An 11717-nucleotide genomic window follows, 5' to 3' on the forward strand; every position below is an offset into this window, starting at 1 on the left:
ATACTGTAGTAATGCAGGAATTCTCTGTAAAAGCTCAGTCTGGTCTGCTCTGCCCAGGGTCTCCAGAGAGGGTTGACTTGACCTGCGTGTATCACCTTTTGTATGAGCAGGGAATCAGGTGAGCCTCCAAAGAGGGGTAAATTTGAAGCTGAGGAAGAAGGCTGTGATGGGAAAACATTACATTTATTATTCCTATGATTCCAAGTATGTTAAATTTCTGCCGTGTGCAAATTCTAATTTTATGTATTCTCAAACAGTAATGATCTTGATCTGGGGTGTGTGTGTCTTGTTACATTGTAGATTGCCACTTTTGCAGGTCTAACTGAGGAACTTGCAGGTGATAAAAATGCCATTGGACCCCTACTACACATTGGATAGCCTGCCTGTAAAAGACATTGGGAACTTTTACGTCACAGGGTATAACAGAGAAAATAAGAGGTTAACACTCCAGAATGTACAGTTTAAAATGTTAACTACTGATACAACACGAGATGACAGGCTCCTGAGGAGATTCCAGCTAACCTGTAGGAGAGGGTCTCCACACTCACCAATTGGGAGAGGACCGGAAAGGCGTTGTCCAGGAGTCCACAGCTCTACCTTCTAGTTAGCTTTTGGGCCAAGACCACGCCCTGGTCTTATCCTAGAAAGGTTGATAGGAGCTGCTGTTGTGCAAATTAAGGGTGCTGGATGGTGGTGGTGGTGGTGGCTGTGGTGGTGATGGTGGTGGAGGAGGTAGTGGAGGAGGTGGTGGTGATGGAGGAGGTGGAGGAGGAGGTGGGGGTGGTGGAGGTGGTGGAGGAGGAGGGGAGGTGGAGGTGGTGGAGGAGGAGGTGGTGGAGTTGGTGGTGGGTGGAGGTGGTGGAGGTGGTGGTGGGTGATGGAGGAGGTGGAGGTGGTGCTGGAGGTGGTGATGGTGGTGGAAGAGGTAGAGGAGGAGGTGGTGGTGATGGAGGAGGTGGAGGAGGAGGTGGTGGTAGCTATGGTGGTGGAGATGGTGGAGGTGGTGGAGGTGGTGGTAGAGGTGGTGGTGGTGGTGGTGGTGGTGGAGGTGGTGGTGGAGGTGAAGTTGCAGGTGGTGGAGGAGGTGGTGGTGGGGATGGAGGGGGTTGCGGTGGTGGTGGAGGAGGTGGGTGTGGTGGTGGAGGTGGTGGAGGTGGAGGAGGTGGAGGTGGTGGTGGTGGAGGTGGTGGAGGAGGAGGTGGTGGAGGAGGAGGTGGTGGAGGTAGGGTGGTGGTGGTGGTGGTGGTGGTGGTGGGAGGGTGGTGGTGGTGGTGGTGGTGGTGGTGGAGGTGGTGGCGGTGGTGGAGGTGGCGGTGGTGGTGGCGGGGGAGGTGGTGGTGGTGGAGGTGGCGGAGGTGGTGGCGGCGGGGGAGGTGGGGGGAGGGGAGGTGGTGGTGGTGGTGGTGGAGGTGGTGGTAGTGGTGGTGGTGGTGGTGATAGTGGAGGAGGTGGTGGAGGTGGAGGAGATGGAGGAGGTGGTGGAGGTGGTGGTAGGGTGGTGGTGGTGGTGGTGATGGTGGGAGGAGGAGGTGGTGGTGGTGGAGGTGGTGGTGGAGGAAGAGGTGGTGGGTGGTGGTGGAGGTGGTGGTGGTGGTGGAGGTGGTGGTGGAGGTGGTGGTGGCGGTGGTCACGTGTGGCAATTTGAATGAGTGTAGGCTTCTCTTTTTTTTTTTTTTTTTTTTTTGGGAGCTGGGGACCGAACCCAGGGCCTTTAGCTTGCTAGGCAAGCGCTCTACCACTGAGCTAAATCCCCAACCCGAGTATAGGCTTCTCAAAGAAGAGCCGAGGAAGCCGGACATTCCCAAGTGTGTGTACAGGCTGTGTAGGCTCCGCAGGAGTCAGGCTCATGGCTTTTTATGTTTCTGTTTGTTTGTTTGTTTGTTTGTTTGATGTTTTGTTTTTTACAGTAATCATATATAGAATTTTGGAGGATTTTGAAGTTACCACATTCAAAGAGTTGCTTAAGAAACTCAAATGAGACTACAAGGTGCTTCCTTAGGGGTCTCTGATAAGTCTATAAAATTGATGTGTGGCTCACAAGGATAGAGGGATGCAGGATAACTCTGTTATAGCAAAGCTAGCAGTCTTGTTACATATGATTCTTTGAAGAGAATGAATGAGGTCCTACCTGAGGTCATATATATCCAGAACTTAAGCCTGTTATTACTTCAGCATAAAACATCTATGTCTATGTATGACCAGGAGCACACAAAGGCAGTCAGTCAGAACAGCCTTTATAGAAAACACTGTATCGGAATTTTTTAACATTAAAAAAAGTGAGTGTGTGTACGTGTAGGTTAGAGTTACTTCTCTCCTTCCACAATTCTACCATGAATTGAGCTTAGGCCATTATTAGTCTTGGTGGTTGGAACCTTTAAAAGCTTCAATCAGACTCTGGAGTGAGGAAAACCTTCTGTTTTCCTATGCCATTCATTTTATATTTCTCTGTCTTCCTATGCTCCTTCAAGGTTTGGATAGATGAAATAAGGGGTGAAGTTCTATTCCAATCCAGGAGGCGCAAGAGGAGAGGAAGCCAGCAAGGGCAAAAGGCACCAAGAGAACCCCAGAGCCGCAGCCCCTGCCTGTGAGGATGATGGCCGGTGGAGAGGATGAGGCGGTGGAAGTCCATGTCCAGAGGCACGCAGCTACGTGTAACTAGCTCTAGGAAGTCCAACACTGGCCTCCATAGACAACTACACATACATGGTTCTCTCTCTCTCTCTCTCTCTCTCTCTCTCTCTCTCTCTCCAAATAAACACATCTTTAAAAAAAAGATCTGTTTGCATTAACCTATTCTCTTTTTCTTAAGATTGATTTTATTTATTTCATGTACACTGTCTTCAGATGCACCAGAAGAATCCCATTACAAATCGTCATGAGAATTGAACTCAGGACCTCTAGGAAGAGCAGCCAATGCTCTTAACCACTGAGCCACCTCTCCAGCCTCCAACCTATCCTCATCATTGTATCATAACTCCCTTTGATGCCCAAATTCTCCCAATTTGGCCAATGAGAGAGGACTTTCTCGAGAGGTGTCTATATACTTTTTATTTGACCTCAGCCACCTTTTCTCTTTTTCCAATACATGCTTTGTTATTCATTAAGACCGAGACTGACAAATACAGAGGTGAATGCTAGCAGCAAACCATTGAACTGAGAATGGGGTCGCCATTGGAGGAGTTAGGGAAAGGATTGAAAGAGCTGAAGAGGCTTGCAACCCCATAAGAACAACAATACCAATCAACCAGAACTCCCAGGGACTAAACCACTACCCAAAGAGTACACATGGACAGACCCATGGCTCCAGCTGCATATGTAGCAGAGGATGACCTTGTTGGGCAACAATGGGAGAAGAAGCCCTTGGTCCTGCCAAGGCTCAACCCCGCAGTGTAGGGGATGTCAGGGTGGGGAGCCAGAAAGGGGTGGGTGGTTGGGAGTGGGGAACACCCTCATAGAAGAAGGGGAGAGGGGGTGGGATGGGGGTTTATGGATAGGAAACCAGGAAAGGGGATAACATTTGAAATGTAAATTAAAAATATCCAATAAAAAAACAAGTAAATAGTAGGTTTATTGCAAAAAAAAAAAAAAAAGAGAGACTGAGACTGAGTTTCATTTGTATCAACTTAAAAAAACACACAAGGGTGTTTTGCCTGCTGGCACATCTGTGTACCACTTGTGTGTGAGATTGGATCCTGTTACAGGTGGTAGCAAACCACTGAGTGGGTGCTAAGGATCGAACCCAGGTCATTCCTAGTCATTTCTGTTTGGCCTACATAGTTTTGGTCAACTCACTCTTTAAAAAGTTAAGTCAGCTTCCAGTGTTTAAAATTATGGGATATCTTGCACAAAACTCCAAGTTCCAGTCATCTCCTAAAATACCAGGAGGTCTGGCACTTATATTCCTGTCAAGTGTCAGAAGATGAGTAGGAAGGGTGCCTGCAAATGAATTCACGCCGTCAGAGAAGGTCTTAGGAGTTCATTGAAGCTCCAAGCTTTTACCACTGACTTTTTCACTTTTCTTACTGTTTTTTCCCTTGGAAGGCTGGGGGGGGGGGAAGGAAAGGCAAAGAGGAAGGGAGCAAAGAGAGGTAGGGAAGGGAGAAAGGACTTTGTGTGACCGGAAAAACAGGAGGGTTCCATTTTCTTTTTGTAGAACCACAGACTATCTCTTTAATATGAAAATAATGTGGTTGTCTACTGAGAGAACATACCAGAAAGCTAAGTCTTGCAATCACAAAGCAAACCTTGCTATTCTTTTAAATGACGATAAGAAATCCCCCGAAGCCAGACACTCTTCCGTGTATCTGTAATCTCAACTACTCTAGAAGCTGGAGGACTGAGCTTAAGGCTAGCCTAGCTATAGACCAAAGCAAGATCCTGGAGGAATGCAGAAAGCCAAAAAGCCAAAACACCCCCTCTTCAAATACTCATTGATGGAGCTAGGTCCATAATCTCAGAACTTGGGAGGCTGAGGCAACTTTGAATTCCACAGCAACTTTGGTAGCCAAATGAGTTCAAGGCTAGACTCAGCTACATGAGACTCTGCCTCAAAAAAACAAAACAAAAGAAAAAACAAAACCAAAACACAAAAACAAACAAACAAACAAACAACAACAAAAAAATGTAGGCGGAGCTGTGTGGGTTTGGAGCACAATCATGGTCAAGATGGTGGTGCAGGGCACAGGGAAGACTGAGGCAGAAGACTCGCTGTGAGCTCCTGAAGTGATGGCTTAGGAGCTAGAAGAGCTTGCGGCTCTTGCAAAGGGTCTGGGTTCGGTCCTAGCACTCAGTTCTAGAGTATCCGCCAAGTTCTTTTGACCTTTCTGGGTATGCACTATGTAAGTAAGCAAAATTCTAATGCATGTGAAACAAAATAAATATTTTTAAAAGATCTTAAAAGCAAAACCAAAAACCTAAAACAATGAAAGCTACAAAAACAAAAGCCAGGGTAAACCACACAACAAAAAGGACTCAGTGAATCCTGCCTGCAATGCGCTTGCTTGCTTGCGTTTTTTTTTTTTTTTCCTTCTGACTTTAGTGGCTTCTTCACTTCAGTTACATCTTTTTTGGCAATAAGAGATGACAGTGGGGGGGGGGCTTTCAAGTAGACTGCCGAGACAATTTCCTCTTCTAGTCTCCAATTCGGGTCTTAATGGGTCGGTTCGTTCTTCTGTTTTACCACACTAAATTGTCCCTTACTCAAACTAGATGGGCAAGAGGGACAGGAGGTGGTGGGATTCGAGGAAGACAGGCCTCAAGATGGATGGAGATTCCCTCAGTGTGAGTACTCTTACCCACTTAGGCAAATCTGTCACCTATCTCGTATTCTCACATCATATTTTTGGGGGGAGTTGGAGGTGTGGGTATTTATGTAAGAAGAGGAGTACCTTCCCATGTGTGGATACATATGTATTTGCTACACTATGACTATCATGGCAAGATTGTGGCACTGGAAAATGGCAAGCATTGGTGGATGACATGAAGAAGGAGAAGGAACCTTTCGGTTAGACTTGGGCACATGCAGTCTGTAATTACAAACGAACGACGCGGTTTTTAAAAACAAAAGCGGAGGTGCGGGAAATCCTACAAGGTCACAGGGGCGCTGTTTCGATCGCGTTGAATGGCTTAGACAACGGCTTTTCAGAAGGAAGGGATTAGAAACTGTTCGATCTGAAGCGGTATTCAGAGTGTTAAAGAATTCTTAGATGCCGCGATCGTTAGAAAAGCCCGATTTTCAAAGGGAAAGAAAAAACAGTGGATCTTATTTCTAACATGGAACCCCCAAAAACATAGGAACCCCTTGCCGTGCCATTGTCGCCACAATGCCGTGACTCGGATTCGAACCGAGGTTGCTGCGGCCACAACGCAGAGTACTAACCACTATACGATCACGGCGAGCTACCAGGGACCTGTAATATTCCTCTTCTGAATATTCTCTTCAATACTCATAGGCCTTCCTACTTCCTGCGTCACTAAATGACCCATCTGTTGGGCGGGACTCCAACCTAGCATAGCGTGTGATGCGCAGGCGCACTGCACTCTCGCAGCTAACTAGGCTTCACTTTGGTTCCTTAGTCTGGGGCAAAGTAGTCGCTTGCGAGAGGTGTTAGGGGTTGGCCGGAGACCTCCTGAGTACACGGGGACCCGAGGTGACTGTCTTGGGGAAGCCGGTTTCCGGTGCCTGGACCCTTGAAGTGGACTCTGCAGAGTTCTCGGGCCTGCAGGGGCGTTCCCCATTGCGTCTCCTGGCTGCAGATCCTCCGCCATCCCTAGCAGCGACCCATCAGGACCTTTGCGTAGAGTGCGGATGCCCTCTGTACTGAGTTAGCTGTATGGAGAGAACTCAATTGAATGCCTGTCAGCTTCGGCTTTCTGCCCCCATAAACTCTCTCTCTTGCAGCCTCTCCCTCTCTTGGATGGCTAAATCCTCCCTCCAAGATACTCCCGCTCGGCTTTGCGCCCACTTCTGACCCCACTGGGTGGCAATTGAGACTCGGTCCAGTTTCCTTCTTGTCCCTCAGCGCTCCCGCCCACATGGCGTCTAGCCTGTGACAACTTCCATAGAGGGGCAGTGATATTTCCTAAACCAAGAGTATGCCAGTGGTTTCTGACAAGTGAGTTCAAAGTGGCCAGTACCCTCTTCTGCAGAACCACCGGAGAAATCGCTAAACACCAACTAAATTTTTTCCCCATTTCACAGCCCAGACTGCAGGGCATCCTCCTTCTTTTCCTGCTCACGTGGCTTAGAGTGTCGTTTCCCGCCCCCAAAGACAGGTGCCCATTCACTCAACAGGTTCTAGAGGAACGCTAGTTGTCAGCCAAGTCAGGCCCTAGAGCTGTGGGAGCCGGCAGGTCTTAAAAATGACCCTGGGAGAACACTTAGAAGAGGAATCACGACAGTGCCTTTTCATGACTGTGTTCAGCCTTTTGTACATTAAATTGCTGTTTGACAGATTTCCATTCTACTCATAAAAGCTCCCTCTGCGGAGCCTCTTCGTTCCATCACTTCGGCGTCTACTCCAGTGCTTTGATGGAAATCTGTGACGTCAAAGATATATAGGAGACTAAAAAAAAAAAACACGATATTTTTATGGAAACAGTCACATATGTACACTGCACTTTTCTGGCTGATGCAATTCCCTGGATTGGGGTGCAAGTACCATCCCCATAACAAACTGGAAGCCTCTGAGCTCCCGCAGTCTAATTTGGCCTACGCTGGTATAAACCCTGTTCGCAACTGTCACTTGTTTGGGGTCCATTTTTCTGGAATGTTAGCTGTGTATTAAAATGGAATACAAGAACAAAACAGGTCCCTTGCCGTGCCATTGTCGCCACAATGCCGTGACTCGGATTCGAACCGAGGTTGCTGCGGCCACAACGCAGAGTACTAACCACTATACGATCACGGCGAGCTACCGGGAACCTAGGGTCAGGACTTCTTACTTGATCTCTTCTGTATTGGATGCCCCTCCCCCTTTGACGTCACTGGGTTGATGGCATTTGTTTCCGCCTATCATCAACGGCGGGACTTACGAGTGTGCGCAGGCGCTTTGTTTTCCCTGGTTAGACCCGCGCGCAGGCGGAAAGCCCTACGCTCCGCAGCAGTGAAAACAGCGGTAGACTGGGTCTGTTTTTTTCCCTTTTCATTTCTCTTCTTTCTTTCTTTCTTCTTCCTTTTTTTTTCTTTTTGAGTCGGGGTCTCATTCGGGCAGGCTGGCCTCTTAACGTCCCGCGTTTTAGGTTCCCAGGCGCCACTACGTTGGGCTTGCCAGGCATTTTCATGACCGTTTTTTTTTGAGGTGCGTTCCCAAGCCAAGCGGAAACTCGAGAAGATTGGCCCATTGTTAAGGTCAGCTCGGGGCCCTTGAAATACAGTCCAGGGATGTCAGGAAATTGATCGTGCCTGTCTCAAGGGCCACACTGGCTATGCACTGCACTGTGGCGTTCCGGTAGCTCGCCGTGATCGTATAGTGGTTAGTACTCTGCGTTGTGGCCGCAGCAACCTCGGTTCGAATCCGAGTCACGGCATTGTGGCGACAATGGCACGGCAAGGGCGCCTTTTTAGTAGTGAAGCAATGCCATGTAATTCTCCTACTTAATCACTGTTGCCCGTGATGAAGGAATTATAATGCGTGGTTAATTCTCAGAAACATCTTACTGTGTTGTCCACCACTGAAGGTACAATGTGTCAGGTTATGTACCTTTCTTTTGTTGGTATTTCTGCGAGGTACTTTTCGATTTTCCTAATTCAACGGTTAAATCATATTTTGGTCCTTTAAAAACCTCACATGATTTAAGATTTCATCACAGATGGCGTAGGAATTATAGAAACAATGCGAAAATTAGGGGCTAGAGTCGGGTAGGTAGGAAAACAAACCAAATTATTTTTGGCTCAGATCATATGACAAATGAAGGAAGGGACTGGTTCCTGTGATTGCTGTGGCATGCTAAGATAGTCAGTCTCCTGGGTGCTGGTGATTTCTTGGAGTCCCCAGTCTACGACAGATTAGAGCAAATTACCACGTTGTTTTGTGTGTTTTTAAACAACCCCAAGTTCCACAAAGGGGGGGATCTGTTATTTGGCATCAGGCCAGATGGAAGTGAATTTTTTGACCTGGCTCTTGAGCATGTGATGGAAGGAACCCAGAGTGGTCCAGGAGAGTACCCAGAGAATGAGGAGTTTCTCCAGCTCCTCCCAGGGGCACTGGGGTGGCAAAGCAAGTCAGGAAACTTTCCTGGGAAAATGGTCTTTGTAATGTGGTTGGATCCTTTCACCCACAATCCATCAGGAACTACTTACTGAAGAGGGTAGAAAATTAAGACTTCATTGCAGCCCTCCCCCCAACCCCTCAAACAAACAAAAGAAGACAAAAGCCACCCTTGCATGCTGTAATTTCCCTGGGTCTCCCAGCACTTTACAAGATTTGGTGAGTTTAAAGCCACATAACAGGGCAGCTTGTACCTTACAAGTGTTCTGAACGAAATGCAGAAGGTGAATGTGAAAACCCATCAGATTTGTGTGAACAGCTGTGTATTTTGGAAATAAGTGTCACCAAACCCAGTCACCAGGACTGTGGCAGTTGTACCTTGGCTGACTTTGCTAGTGCTGTTCCTATGAATGGGGTTTGGGAGAGCTGCAAGCATTCCTTTCTCATGGAGACATAAACCATGTCTACCTCCCCCTCAACAATAGGTTAGGTCCCCATAACAAACCAAAGGTCCCCACAGGAACTAGAAGGTTGTTGGGTTTACTTACAGAGTCTGAGTGAGGGGTTACTGGCAGGTGACCATAAAGTGACCATATTAGAAAGTTCACCTAGCAAGACTTTCCCAAAGTCACATAGACAGAGTCCCCTTCAGTCAGCTTCTCCCAGCATGAAAACCGTATTGTCTCTGGAGACCTGAAGTCACATGCAGTTGGATGAGAATGACATGCAGGTGGCCAGGAAGAGTGGCTGGCATCTCAGGGAGAGCGGAGTGACCCTCCCTACCCATCCCCTCTTTGAGAGAACAGCAACTGTTCACTGGCTCAATCATGATGGCTGCTTCCAACCAGGCACAGCTGACCTGGTCAACACAGCTGCTCTTTGACTTGGATGACCAAGGAGGAAGGGGTAGACACTCTGATATTATTTAGGGGTGCAGGAATAGGTCCATTTTCTCTGTCAATTAAGTCAAAGGCAGGAAAAGTTTGAAAGTGAAGCAAAGCCAAACTTTATTCAAAGTGCAAATTTTATACAGTTAAGAAAGAAAGAAAGAAAGAAAGAAAGAAAGAAAGAAAGAAAGAAAGGAAGGAAGGAAGAAAGGCAAACTTCCCCAGGGCAGGCAACTTGTCAATCTTAGAAGCCCAGAGGAGGAGAGTGACAGGAAAGGGGCAAAGGGAAAAGCCATTTGAGTAAAGCCAGCAAGGATGAGTGGTGTATCAGAGAAAGAGTAAGGAAGCCCAAGTACTAGGGTGGAAAAGCATTTATAGGCTCTAGAAACAAAGAAAGAAGCAAAAGGAAATAGTTGAACCTTTTAAATTCAGGACTCATTAAGGTGGGCAGACCCAGTAGGGTCTCATAGCAGCTTGTAGGAATTGTAGTGGGGCTGGAAATTCTGGGAAGCCCAAGTATCGCATTTTGTTAAAGAGATAATTATTCCCCTGTCTGTGTAGCATGGTTTACGGCCTTCCTAGGGCTGGTCCCTTGGCAAGGTGATGGACAAACTATTACCTTCTGGGTAGCTGGAAATGTTAGCTGAGAACAGATCTCATCCTGTTGGCAGAAGAACTAGTTTTCCCTTACTGGGCTTTTCTGTTGCTGTGTCAATTCTCTATGAACACAGTAAAACAATCAAGAAAACAGCTCAGAAACAGCTGTCATCTGAGGTACCCCACTGGTCACCCATATCTGTGGCCGGAAGGAAGCTACAGAAATGTAGCGTGACCCCGGTGCATGAGAGTCTGGAGCGCAGGAGGATGCTCTGGCCTACAACTGGCTTCGGGACAGGAATATTGTCACGGTGGAGATGGGTCAACCTTGCGTCTTTTAAGGTCCTTGGCCAGTTTTCTTTGCTCTAATTTCAGGGTGACAGATCAGTCTGACATAGTGACTTGCCTGCCCATTAGACGTGACTTCAGGGAAGAACCAGCACTGCTGTGAACAAGCGCTGAGTGTTGGCTTGGCTTGGGCACCTTACTGTGGGTTTACCGTTTAGACTCCTGGGCATGGCTGGTGGAATTCATTTCCTCTGCTTATCTCAGGTGATGAGGTTTCTGGGCTGGCAATGCTGAGAGCCAGAGCCCCAGAGAGCCTGGCCTAGGTGATGTCACCGTGACCCAATGGCACCCTCAGCGGCCAATCCTTCCCTGTTCCCACTTTTTAAAACTGTTTTTGTTTGTTTGTTTTAATTGTTTATTTTTTATTCTATAAATGCTGTCACTAGACATGACATTTCCCAAGTTGGCTCCAAACCTGGCACCCGCAAACAAACAGGTGGTGTTAAGCGTCCCCTCAGCCTCCATCTCAGTTCCAGCAGCCTCCATTTTGGTTGGGTTTCTTCAGGTTTCCATCACCTTTTACTTTTTTCCAGCAGCAGACCTAGGTCTCCACCAGGAGGCGCTGTATCCCAAGCGGTTGACTTGGGAAGTGGAACCTGTAGGAGAGTCAATTAATTTGGGAGACACATCTGACTGACTTAGTTGAGGCATCCCTCTGGCTTCTCTGGTAAGTCCACACTCAAGCTCCCCCCCGCCTTTGTCTTCTTCTCCTCCACCATTCATAAACGAGACTCATTTTGCGCTGAAAATACTGAGTACGGCAGGCAGGACTACAAAACTGTGGACGAAGCTTTTGGTCCAGAGTTGTCGACTTTCCAGTCGCACTTGTCACCGGACATATGTGCAGGTCAAATGACTAGCACAGATGCATTCGTCAGCTGACCTCTTGTTTCTAGATCTTTCCGCCCTCAGAAGAAAGAGGGCTCAAGGAGTTCCTGTGGGACTTGATTCCTGTCCCAAGACCTGAGACTTTTTCCTGAGTCCGGAAGATAGCAGGGAGTGGTTTCCAGACATTATTCTAGAAGCGAACAATTGGAAGAAACTTTCTGTCACAGAGTAAGAAAAAGGTCAGTGTTACAAAACTACATTAAGATTTCATGATTCTCCAGTCAGAAAGGCAGCTCTCAGGAACACTAATGACAACAATTGCTGAGGTGATGTGACAAGAGAGGAGCTC

At 47.6% G+C, this 11717-nt stretch overlaps 3 non-coding genes across 3 annotated transcripts; 1 reads left to right on the plus strand and 2 right to left on the minus strand.

The window, feature by feature from the left end:
• Positions 1–5823: 5823 nt before the first annotated feature.
• Trnah-gug lies at positions 5824–5895 on the minus strand. The gene has a single exon. It is a non-coding gene; the product is annotated as a tRNA-His (tRNA).
• Positions 5896–7337: 1442 nt separating this feature from the next.
• Positions 7338–7409, minus strand: Trnah-gug. The gene has a single exon. It is a non-coding gene; the product is annotated as a tRNA-His (tRNA).
• Positions 7410–7956: 547 nt separating this feature from the next.
• On the plus strand, positions 7957–8028 carry Trnah-gug. The gene has a single exon. It is a non-coding gene; the product is annotated as a tRNA-His (tRNA).
• The last annotated feature ends 3689 nt before the right edge of the window (positions 8029–11717 follow it).

Source organism: Rattus rattus, chromosome 5 (genome assembly GCF_011064425.1).
Source record: "Rattus rattus isolate New Zealand chromosome 5, Rrattus_CSIRO_v1, whole genome shotgun sequence".
NCBI lineage: Eukaryota > Metazoa > Chordata > Mammalia > Rodentia > Muridae > Rattus > Rattus rattus.